Consider the following 12,620-nt stretch of genomic DNA (forward strand, 5'->3'; position numbering starts at 1 on the left):
CTTGGAGTAAGACATTTGCCTGTGTTAGCTTTATTTCGTACTGTAGCCTTTAACTTGCACCATCCAATGTGCTTTGCAAAACCAATCATCTACCACAGAATCACTTCAAACACAGCAAAATGAAAACAATTAATAGACACCGGAGGCTGCATCACATGTGATCTATGCCCTTATCTTCAGCTGTTAATGCTACGTACAGCTGCCTCGGATGCCCCATGTTTTATGAGGTCAAGTTCGTGCGGCATAGATGGTCTGGTCTACAGCGTTAACATATGTTCTTGCCTATGATTCGTGTGCACTCTGTGATTGTGTTCTTTCCCCTTGTAAGTAATCTGCCCGGTGCATGACAGACCTGAGCACTGAGTATTTGATGGTTCAGGGTTTTGCCATCTTCATATAGGTATTTTTAATGTGCTCTAAGAAACACTGGTGTCGTTATGGATGCTATCTGTAACTGCGCATGCAGCAGTGTAGTGCACGAGGAGCACATATTGCATAACTAAACCGAACATGAATTTTAGTGGTGTTTAAGTTTTGGATCCTATATTTCATAAAATATTTATTTAGGGATATGTGCTTCTGGTGCATACTTCAGATTACTCACCTTTTGATTTCCCCCAAGTTCTAGACCGAATCTGTAAGTTTTTCCAGCAATTGCTCCTGCTTGCCAATAGGTGGCATCTTAAGATTCCACAGAGACTTCTAGAAAGGTGCCACCCTTACCCTCTGAGTTGTTTTTTTTTTCTCACCCGTCAGTGCAGAAATGGAGCGCTGCTCCCAAATATTTGTCAGTTTTTTTACCAATCTCCTAAACCTTTTTGCTTATGTTTTGCTGCTGCTGCCCCAGCAATCTAAAGGCTTCAAGCAGTTCTACACCCACAGAAAGCAGATGTCAGTAATGCGTCATATGACATCGGTCTTTAGTATCTTAGAACCAAGAATGATTTGAAGTCCTGCAAAAACTGCTCCCTGGTGCATCCTAAGGCCAGCATTTGATGGGAAGTGAACGTTTACATCGCTGATCCTAAGAAGCTGGGCGGATCACACTCCGATTCGTGGGCCTGTTCACTCTAAGTCTTGGTTCGATCCAGATGCCTGACGTTGGGTAATTCTAAGGCAAAGTCCACAAACACAAGAAATACAGACAAGAGTTCCTCCCTGTCCCGCACTGTAGATCTCGCTCGAGGGAGGATGTGTGCAGTTGACACTCAAAGGACCGGACTCCGACCCTCTTATGCAAGGTGAGCCCAGAGTTTCCTGCTCTGTCTGCTCCAGACTCTGTAAACCTGATGTGTACTTGTACATGCAGGATGTCTACTCCAATTAGTTGTTGGTAAGGAACACTTTCAGTTCAACAGAAATTTTCACCACTGCTAGCATTTGTATTGATTGTAATAATGGCCTATGATGAGGACCTCCAGTTGGGTGCTGGTAGTGGATTGGTAACTGCTTGGAATATCTAGTAATTTAGTGAGTAAATGTGTACTCCCGAACCCTGAGATGGTGATGTAACCACTATATTAACTTTGTTGAATGTTTTAGCTGGGTTGTAGACTGTACTTAAAGGCCTGAAATTATGGGCAACTTCTGTTTGGATAGGATATAGAAAGCTAGTCTTTGGACTCCAGATAGCACATGCACTTCCCTATCTGATTATGGACAACCAGAACCTAAGTTGTGCCCATATTAAATGTTTAATCCTAAAAGATTAATTTTTCAAAGGCCTGAGGTGGCTTCTCCCTCATAAACCAGTGGAATTCCTTTCACCTTTTCATGGCGCTCATTAGTCCTTGACACCTTTTCATGACGCTCATTACAATCATTGACATGGGCTTGCCAAGAACATTGAATTCCTAATCACTTTGGTGATTCGCTGCTTCTGACACTTTTTTTTAATTAAATGCCAGATTGAGCTTTCAAGACAAACTGGGTAGATATAGTGCAGCTGAAACTTGACATGATTTGTTCATGGTAGTTATGTATATGTGCACGGGGTTTACTGCGTCGATGGAATTTCCTTTCAAATGACCTTTAAGTTTATTTACATAGAAGAGTAGGATCCTCGCTAGCTAGGTTATAGGGTCAAATCTTTGCAGTTGCGTAAACTTTTTTGCACACAGTAACCGGTCTCGATACGATGTGATAATCCCTTCACAATTGCCATTTGCAAGTGCCACATTTGATTTATTTTGTAGGTGTCTTACCCATTTTTTTGATCATATTTCTGTTTTTCTCACCTGTCAATGGCTACATTAGTAAAAGTCCGAATTTAAAGGAAGCAAGTCCGTGCCAGACCCCAGTGTCTGTCGTTGATTTGATGTAAATAAAATGCAGGTATGGGTTTAGAGCAATTTATATTTTGCACGATAGCATATTCAGTTGTTTGTTCTTTGGTATAGTGTTACTTTGTAAAAGCTAAAGTGCCTATGTGGTCACGTTTTCTGTTAACATCCAGATAAACGAATTGAACCTTAGAAACGAATCATTTAACTTTTGAATGTGAGATCTTAATTTCTGCACCTTAAGTTTGATATGCCTTGCCCGCAGGCGTACTTTTTTTTCAACCGTATATCTAATTACATCCAGTTTTGAAACCAAGTAATCGAGCTAAACATAATTCAAGTAGCGCACAATACATTCATAGGGAAGGGCTGCCTTTTAATTACGTAGCCCATCCATGAACTTCGCCTTGTGTCTGCATACTCCTCTTCTTTCAGATTGTACTCAGTCCCTCAACCAAAAGGGTGACTCTGCTGCTCCCCTAGGACCTAGATTATCCTTCCTTATTGCATGTTTTTGGGTGAAGTTGTGGCTTTCCAAATATTCATTAATCCTAGTTTACGCTTGGCAATCTATAAGAGCAGAGCAATACACATTAAAGACCAAGTGAAGCCTAAAATGAGAAATAGACTAAAACTGCATAAATAAGAGAGAATACAAAAGCAAAATGATCGCCACTGCCAAAACAGTCAAAAACGTAAAGAGCAGAGAGACAATCTGAAAGAATGTGAAAAGCCTTTAGAGACTTTTGATGGTCATTACTGGCAGAAAACGTTATATCAAATGAGGCATTGTACAAATGAGTGGCAGCTGCAGAAAGCAGTGACCAAAATCTTGGCAAGCCTAAAACTGGAATGCCACGAGCATCTGACACCATTGCGTCGAGTAGCTCTGAACTATACTCAGAATCAACCCCATTCCTGCGTCCTGGAGATTTGCATCCAGGTATTTCGGTGTAATTGAGGCAAATGCTTCTCAAGTGGGGAGTATTGTGCATTTTGCCACCTCTAGTTGCCTACCATAGCATAGAATTTGCGACTACAACGGAGAAGGAAATTAAGATGCCTGGCAATGAGTTCCTTGCTAGTCACTCTGCTTGTGCCAGAAATCCTGAGGTCTCTGATGGGGATCTGGGTGAGACCTGGAAGGATAGTATTTGAACAGTTGTCAATCAACCAGGGAGAGCGAGGAAAACATTTAATCTTCTTGCCTCCAAAGGACTTTGTGATCTGCTACTAGTTGTTTTTTTCCCCTGCACACCATATGGTTTTAGATACAGTAAATAGATAATTCATTACTTTATTGCACATTGGATAAAAGTACACTTGTCATTGTTCCAGGTATGTGTTTCTCTGAGTTTGGGACACATTCTTCTCTTGGTTTTGGATTTTTTGCTGGTGTTGGGCAATCAAGCCAGTGATTGTAGCACTTTTGTCCTTGACAATGGACCATGAGCTACAAGACAGCAGAGGGCAGGTTGGAACTGGAATGCTAAGTTTCAGAGGACCCACAACCATTCCTCGGTGTGTGCTGAAGGGCTACATACATTTCTCAACGAGGAGCACACCGAAAAACGTATATTTATTGGCAAAAGTAATCTTGGACATTGTATACCCATACGTGGTAGTTCTAATCTTCTCTGTGATATAGTAAAATACGGCAGTAAGATGTGGCAAAAATAAAGAATCATTTTTTTCTCTGCGTATCCCGGTTCAGCATCGAGGGTCGCAGAGTGTGTCTAGCGCACAGAAGAGTACAGGAGTAAACTGCGGGCTGTTTGGGTATCGGGCGTGCGCAGGCTTCTAATAGGGTTCATTCTTCCTAGAGACAAGAGGAAGAAAATAATACCCAGGATCCTTTTTTTGAAGGCTGTGATGAACCTGGTATAGAAGGGTTAAAATTACATTTCTGGTTATTGTGTTAACTGGAGCGTCCCAATTTCTAAGGTTTCAGTCCTGCAGAAGAGAATAAGAGAAAGGATCTAGTTTTGTTTCCGAGGGGCCGGGGTTGCTCCAGCTACCTTGACTCTGTCCCTCCTTTCTCTTCAGTGGAGCCTTGTAAAGGCTGCCTGTGTTTGAGTCACAGAGAGCCGTGAGAAAAGAGCTTGTGTGTGCTGCGTGGCCGCCACCCCCACCCCCAACCCCCAGTTCTATTCAGCCTTTGTGTGTTTGGGTTCATCCAGTTTCAGTTCTTGCTGTCCTGCCAGATTTCCAAAGCATTGATAGCTTTTTACAATTTGAGATTTTCCTTCTATTTCTTATTTCTTATTTTGCAGTTGGTGAAAGTTAAGAAAATGTCCCCCTGAATGCCTTCCTATCCATATTGATTTTCTTTATTTCTCTCCTCCTCAGCTTCGAGATCTGATTTTGATGTTAATAGATTTTTTCCACTGTTGCACTTTATCTGTTCCGAAAGCATTGAGACACCTATTGTGCAACTTGACTATAGAGGGAAGAATCTATTCTTTGCAATACAATGGCTGCCCCAGAGGGAAAAAAGGTGGAGTAAACCTCGAAAGGGTAGTCTGAGATAAAATGTTTAGACCTGAGGCAATGGAAAAAGATGGCCAATTAGACACTGTTCAAGTAAGATGATTTTTTTTAAGCCAACCTTTTATAAGTGCCCTTTCAGCACTTGGTCATTGTAGATGTGTATTTTTAACGGGTGGTGTAGTGTTTTGCTGGCTAGGAACTGTTCCTCATGCTGCTCACGGAATCGTGGATTGAGAAGAAACTTTTTTGTTAAAGGACCTGCCATTTATCCATTAACAATAGTACAAATTGATTGAGGTGGACAGTGACACTTGTGCATTTTATTGGCTGGTGTGAGATGCAGAACGGAAACTTTAGCAAATAGAGAAGGGCAGTGAGTACTCCCAGACCGACGTGCTGGTTTAAATCTTTAAATTTCCACTGTTATGCCAGCATGACACTTCTGAATCATATTCTCCTACAACTCAACATTACATCATCCATCCAAGGTTCCTTTATAAACCCTTGTGTTGGCAGTACCCCCTCCCTGTAATAATGCTTATCGTGCTAGATGATTGAAGGTATTCTGGGAATGTTGGAAGCAGTGGTATACAGCTTAGTCACTGGTCACAGGGTTTTCTGCTCACCAAAGCAAGCCTGTCTACCATAAACCCTCGGGGAGCCTTCAAGCTGTATTCTCCAGTGACTGACTGCTGGCGCAAGATGGGTTTGCATCACAGCCCAGATGTATTTCCTCTCCTTACGTTAAGGTCTCTGAAGCCCAGATAAATGGGTTTCTACTCACTAGCATCATGGCCCATTCAGCAGAAAATATGCAAATTGCCCTTGTTTTATCTCTCAAACATATCTGGAAAACCTGCCTGCTATTTGCATTCTTTCTTTTCCATTACTAACGCCAGTACCCCGACCCTTTCCAATGATTAGTCTTCCCAAGTCATATTGGTCTTGGTGGTCATACTTTGTGTGTTGACTGGGTATGTATCGAAGAACCAGTTCTAGTGAACCAACCTGGCATTTGGCCAATGCTCTCTTGGTTTGTATACTTTACTGTCATTGGCCTTTGTACGTCTGTTTCCTTTCAGTATTTAGATATGGGGACGCTCTTGCAGGCCCTTATATTCTATTTCCTGCATGATTTTTTTCCTTAAGTGACGCATGCTAGAAGACTATATATTTTTTGTGTTATAAAATCATGCTTTTTATCTGTTAGGTGGGTGTTTAATCATCAATATCCGTTTTTCTGCATTTCTTGCTAATATTCGTTGAAATCTGATTTGCAGCTTGCTGGCTCATAAACAAATGCCAAAATTCTATGTTTCCTATACTTTTACTGACTTTTTTCCACTTCACATCTACATGGTCGCAGGAACCTGTGAAAACCTAGCTTGAGGTATTTGTATGCTTAATTTCAAGGCCATCTGGAAGACCTGCATAGAGGGAGACAGAAGCCGTAAGAACCCTGGGGCTTTCCAATTTCGTGCGGATGGCCCCTTGCTAACTTATGGAGCTGTCTCAAAGCCAGGCTCTGAAAGCAGACATTTCCTCCAGGTTCTTGATGGGTCTTCAGGTGCAGGTTCTTGAATATGTCTGCTTTGGGGCATTGGTTACATTCATCCTATATTACCAGACAGCGTTGGTTGCTGTAAAGAACCAAGATCAGTGAGCTTAATCGTTGATAAAGTCAAGTATTTGATGCTGGACGGTATTGGCTGATTTAAATAGTTAAGAAGATGATGGTTTAGGGTGTAGCAGATGAATTGGCTCTAGCAATTACTTGCAACCCCCTTCAGGGTTTTTTAGGTCTCACCTAATATATCCCGTTAGGGATAAATAGGCTTGATTATAGTAAGCGGTTCAAAAAGTCTAGCTAGCCTGCGGATCGCGTACAGTTCATGTGAGGCAGGCGCGTGCACATCAAACACCATCTGCCTCGGCATCAGACTTCAAAGGAATCCGCTCCCCCACCCTGCCACAGCAATGCCGAGAGCTTGGTTTGTTTTTGCATCAATTTCGCGGGGAAGCCGTGTTCTGGTCGGCGTTCTCTGCACCTTTCTCGTTTTTTTTCTGGACGAAAGTGAAAGCCTACCGTGCTTGTTTACAGTAGCCTTGCTCCTCAAATGCTGTTGCTGTGTTGCCATCTCTCTAGGGACACTCAGCTTGAAAACACTCGACTTGCGAGCTGCAATGCTACATCCGCTATGCTTTGCATTTAGACACGTTGATCCCTCGCAGACTGTGCTGACTCTGCTCCTCCTGATTCTGAAACTGACCAACGCAGTCACGACGCAGTCTCTTCTCTCTGTCTTATGATGTATGCCCTGCCACCATTTAGTTCGGACCCTCACTCACCCTCACTCACCCTCACTCACCCTCACTCACCCTCACTCACCCTCACTCTCCCTCACTCTCCCTCACTCACCCTCACCCTCACCCACCCTCACCCACCCTCACCCACCCTCACCCACCCACCCACCCTCACCCTCACCCACCCACCCACCCTCACCCTCACCCACCCACCCACCCTCACCCTCACCCACCCTCACCCACCCACCCTCACCCACCCTCCCACCCTCACCCACCCTCACCCACCCACCCACCCTCACTCACCCTCCCTCACCCACCCTCACCCACCCACCCACCCTCACTCACCCTCCCTCACTCACCCACCCACCCTCACTCACCCTCCCTCACTCACCCACCCACCCTCACTCACCCTCCCTCACTCACCCTCACCCACCCACCCTCACCCACCCACCCTCACCCACCCACCCACCCCCCCCACCCACCACCCCCCCCACCCCCCCCCATCCCCCACCCACCCCCCACCCACCACCCACCCCCCACCCACCACCCCCACCCACCCACCACCCCCACCCACCCCCCACCCACCACCCACCCCACCACCCCACCCCCCCACCCCACCCACCCCCCCCCCACCCCCCCACCCCCCCACCCCACCCCACCCACCCCACCCCACCCCACCCACCCCCCCACCCCCCCCAACCCCCCCACCCCCCCACCCCCCCCACCCCCCCCACCCCCCCCACCCCACCCCCCCACCCCCCCCACCCCCACCCACCCCCCCACATCCACCCCCCCACCCCCACCCACCCCCCCACATCCACCCCCCCACATCCACCCACCCCCCCCCACATCCACCCACCCCACCCACCCCCCCCACACCCACCCACCCCCACCCCCCCACCCCCCCCACACCCACCCCCACCCCCCCACACCCCCACACCCCCACCCCCCCACCCCCCCACACCCCCCCCCACCCCCCCACACCCCCACCCACCCCCACACCCCCACCCACCCCTCCACCCCCCCACCCCCCCACCCCCCCACCCCCCCACCCCCCCACCCCCACCCCCCCCCACCCCCACACCCCCCCACCCCCACACACCCACACCCCCACACACCCACACACCCACCCCCACACCCCCACACACCCCACCCCCCCCACACCCACACCCACCCACCCCCCCACACCCACACCCACCCACCCCCCCACACCCACCCACCCCCCCACACCCACACCCACCCACCCCCCCACACCCACACCCACCCCCCCACACCCACCCCCACCACCCCCCTACCCCCCCACCACCCCCCTACCCCCCCACCACCCCCCTACCCACCCCCACCACCCCCTACCCACCCCCACCACCCCCTACCCACCCCCACCACCCCCACCCACCCCCACCACCCCCACCCACCCCCACCACCCACACCCACCCCCACCCACACCCACCCACCCAACCCACCCAACCCACCCACACCCACCCACCCCCACCCAACCCACCCAACCCACCCACCCACCCAACCCCACCCACCCACCCACCCACCCACCCACCCACCCACCCAACCCACACCCACCCACCCAACCCACACCCACCCACCCAACCCCACCCACACCCCCACCCCCACCCACCCTCACCCACCCACCCACACCCACCCTCACTCCCACCCACCCTCACTCCCACCCACCCTCACTCCCCCCCACCCTCACTCCCCCCCACCCTCACTCCCCCCCACCCCCACTCCCCCCCACCCCCCACTCTGGGGCACCACCACATCACTCTGGGGCACCACCACATCACTCTGGGGCACCACCCCATCACTCTGGGGCACCACCACATCACTCTGGGGCACCACCACATCACTCACGGGCACCACCACATCACTCACGGGCACCACCACATCACTCACGGGCACCACCACATCACTCACGGGCACCACCACATCACTCACGGGCACCACCACATCACTCACGGGCACCACCACATCACTCACGGGCACCACCACATCACTCACGGGCACCACCACATCACTCACGGGCACCACCACATCACTCTGGGGACACCACCACATCACTCTGGGACACCACCACATCACTCTGGGGCACCACCACATCACTCTGGGGCACCACCACATCACTCTGGGGCACCACCACATCACTCTGGGGCACCACCACATCACTCTGGGGCACCACCACATCACTCTGGGGCACCACCACATCACTCTGGGGCACCACCACATCACTCACGGGCACCACCACATCACTCACGGGCACCACCACATCACTCACGGGCACCACCACATCACTCACGGGCACCACCACATCACTCACGGGCACCACCACATCACTCACGGGCACCACCACATCACTCACGGGCACCACCACATCACTCACGGGCACCACCACATCACTCACGGGCACCACCACATCACTCACGGGCACCACCACATCACTCACGGGCACCACCACATCACTCACGGGCACCACCACATCACTCACGGGCACCACCACATCACTCACGGGCACCACCACATCACTCACGGGCACCACCACATCACTCACGGGCACCACCACATCACTCACGGGCACCACCACATCACTCACGGGCACCACCACATCACTCACGGGCACCACCACATCACTCACGGGCACCACCACATCACTCACGGGCACCACCACATCACTCACGGGCACCACCACATCACTCACGGGCACCACCACATCACTCACGGGCACCACCACATCACTCACGGGCACCACCACATCACTCACGGGCACCACCACATCACTCAGGGGCACCACCACATCACTCAGGGGCACCACCACATCACTCACGGGCACCACCACATCACTCACGGGCACCACCACATCACTCACGGGCACCACCACATCACTCAGGGGCATCACTCTGGGGCACCACCACATCACTCACGGGCACCACCACATCACTCACGGGCACCACCACATCACTCTGGGGCACCACCACATCACTCTGGGGCACCACCACATCACTCACGGGCACCACCACATCACTCTGGGGCACCACCACATCACTCACGGGCACCACCACATCACTCAGGGGCATCACCACATCACTCAGGGGCATCACTCTGGGACACCACCACATCACTCAGGGGCATCACTCTGGGACACCACCACATCACTCAGGGGCATCACTCTGGGACACCACCACATCACTCAGGGGCATCACTCTGGGACACCACCACATCACTCAGCCCAACCACATCATCACTCAGCACCACAACAGCACCACAGCAGCATCACTCAGCACCACAACAGCACAGTCCTTGCTTGCTACCAACAAGCATTGCCATAGCCAATAGGACTTGCATTAGAAAAGTGTAAGCTATTGGCTTTGTGAATAACAATGCTATTAATTTATATATTTTCAAAGCCAACACATATTAAAAAAAATGTTATTTACAATACCAATAGCTCACACTTTCCTAATGTGAGACCTATTGCATTGCAAATGCTTGTTTAATCTTGCCAGCAGTGTGTGGGGACAACAGTGAAGCTAATAGTCACAGGTCAGTAAGAGGCAAACGGATGATCGCAAGCACATGAATTACAGTTAAAAGGTTTATTTAAAAGGAACACATTAAACTAAACTGTGAAATTGCAATAGGTTGTGCCGGGCAGAAAATCTTCTTATGGCTAAAATTCATCTAACTTTCACCTAACATAAAAGGAGTCATCTAAACCTTTTTGAGATTAAGAGCTAAAACGAGATCACCTTTTATTACACCTATGGAGAAAGTGCACATGTGGTGTATTTAAACCTTGAACCTATTTTCAAACTTTAAACAATTCCGCTGACTATCTATCCACACTGCCTTGACACTAAGGAAGCTAGCTATGTATGCTGAGGTCTATCGTACATATACTAATTATTAATTTACAATGTAGGTCCCTGTACAAAGCAAGAATCTTATGAAAAGTGCAGTACAGTGGTGTCAATTTGTCCTGAAACAAAACTGTAGATATGTAACATATACGGAATTTAAACACAAAATATATGTTCCAATCAATGCAATATTTAATAATGGAAATAGCTCATAAAACTAGAATTTTTAACTGTTATTTCCACTGAAAAGATGTATTATCTGCAAAGAAATAACTGTATATTTCATTTTATTAAGGAACCTTGTTGTTTGTAAACTTTATGAATGATCACTATTTGATCGAATAAAGAATCTACTACTAACTGTGGTCAAATAATGACCGATAAAATGTATGTTGAGCTTGGAGCATTGCAGTAGTCTATCCAAAATTGGTACTATCAATCAGTCAGGTTTTATATAGCGCGCTATTCACCCGTGAGGGTCTCAAGGCGCTTGGGGTGGGGGGCAGCTCCGGATCAGTCGAAGAGCCAGGTCTTGAGGGCCTTCCTGAACTTGTGCAGGTTCGGGATGCGTCTGATGTTTACGGGGAGCTGGTTACACATTTTGGCTGTGATGTAGGAGAAAGCTCTCCTGCCGGTTCTGTGTCTGCAGATGCGGGGGACCTCTGCCAGGGCGAGGTCGGCAGAACTGAGGTTCCTCTTGGGTACGTGGAAGGATACTCGCGTGGTGTCCCGAGGACAAGTCTGGCTGCGGCGTTCTGGATGGTCTGGAGTCTGTGCAGGAGAGTTTTGTTGATTCCAGCATAGAGGGCATTGCCGTAGTCCAGTCTGCTGGTAATGAGTGCATGGGTGACCGTCTTTCTGCAGTCAGAGGGGATCCACTTGAAGGTCTTACGGAGGATGCGGAGGCAGTTGAAACTAGTGGAGGCGACAGTGTTGATCTGGCGGTTCATGGAGAGAGAGGAGTCAAGGAAGATGCCGAGGTTCCGAGCGTGGTCTGTAGAGGTGGGCTCGCGAGGTCGGAGGGCCACCAGGTTTTGTCCCCGGCGGAGGTGCAGGGACAGAGGATGAGGACCTCTGTCTTCTCAGAGTTTAGCTTCAGGCAGCTTTCCTTCACCCAGACAGCCACGTTTTTCATACCGTCCAGGAAACATAGTCTGATGTCTTCGGGCTTCTTTGTGAGCGAGAGGATGAGCTGGGCGTCGTGGGCGTAGAATATGATGCTGAACCCATGCTGTCTGACGATGGTGGTGAGGGGGGCCATGTAGATGTTGAAGAGCGTGGGGCTGAGTGTAGATCCCTGGGGTACTCCGCAGTTGATTTCCGTGGGTTTGGAGAGGAAGGGAGGGAGTTGGATCCGCTGGAGAGGAAGGATTGGATCCAGTCGATGGCGGCTCCTTAAATTCCCGCATCGTGCAGTCTGGCTGCGAGAGTGCGATGTGAAATCGTGTCGAAGGCTGCCGAGTGGTCTAGAAGGATGAGGGCCGCGGTGTGTCCCTTGTCTAGTAGCATGCGGATGTCGTCCGTGTCCACAAGGAGGGCTCTCTCAGTGCTGTGGTTGCTGCGGAATCCAGAATGGGAGGCATCCAGGATGGAGTTCTCTTCTATGAAGGTGGTCAGCTGGGTGTTTGAGTCTCTTGGTGACTTTGGTCGCAAAGGGAAGGAGCGAGATGGGCTGGTA

The 12,620-nt window shown here is 49.8% G+C and overlaps 1 protein-coding gene across 12 annotated transcripts in view; it reads left to right on the top strand.

Moving 5' to 3' along the window:
* The window catches only part of MSI2 (musashi RNA binding protein 2), a 1,965,164-nt gene that overhangs the window by 986,120 nt on the left and 966,424 nt on the right, over nucleotides 1-12,620 (top strand). The window lies entirely within an intron of this gene.

The sequence above is a fragment of the Lissotriton helveticus genome, chromosome 3_1, assembly GCF_964261635.1.
Source record: "Lissotriton helveticus chromosome 3_1, aLisHel1.1, whole genome shotgun sequence".
In the NCBI taxonomy this organism is placed as follows: domain Eukaryota; kingdom Metazoa; phylum Chordata; class Amphibia; order Caudata; family Salamandridae; genus Lissotriton; species Lissotriton helveticus.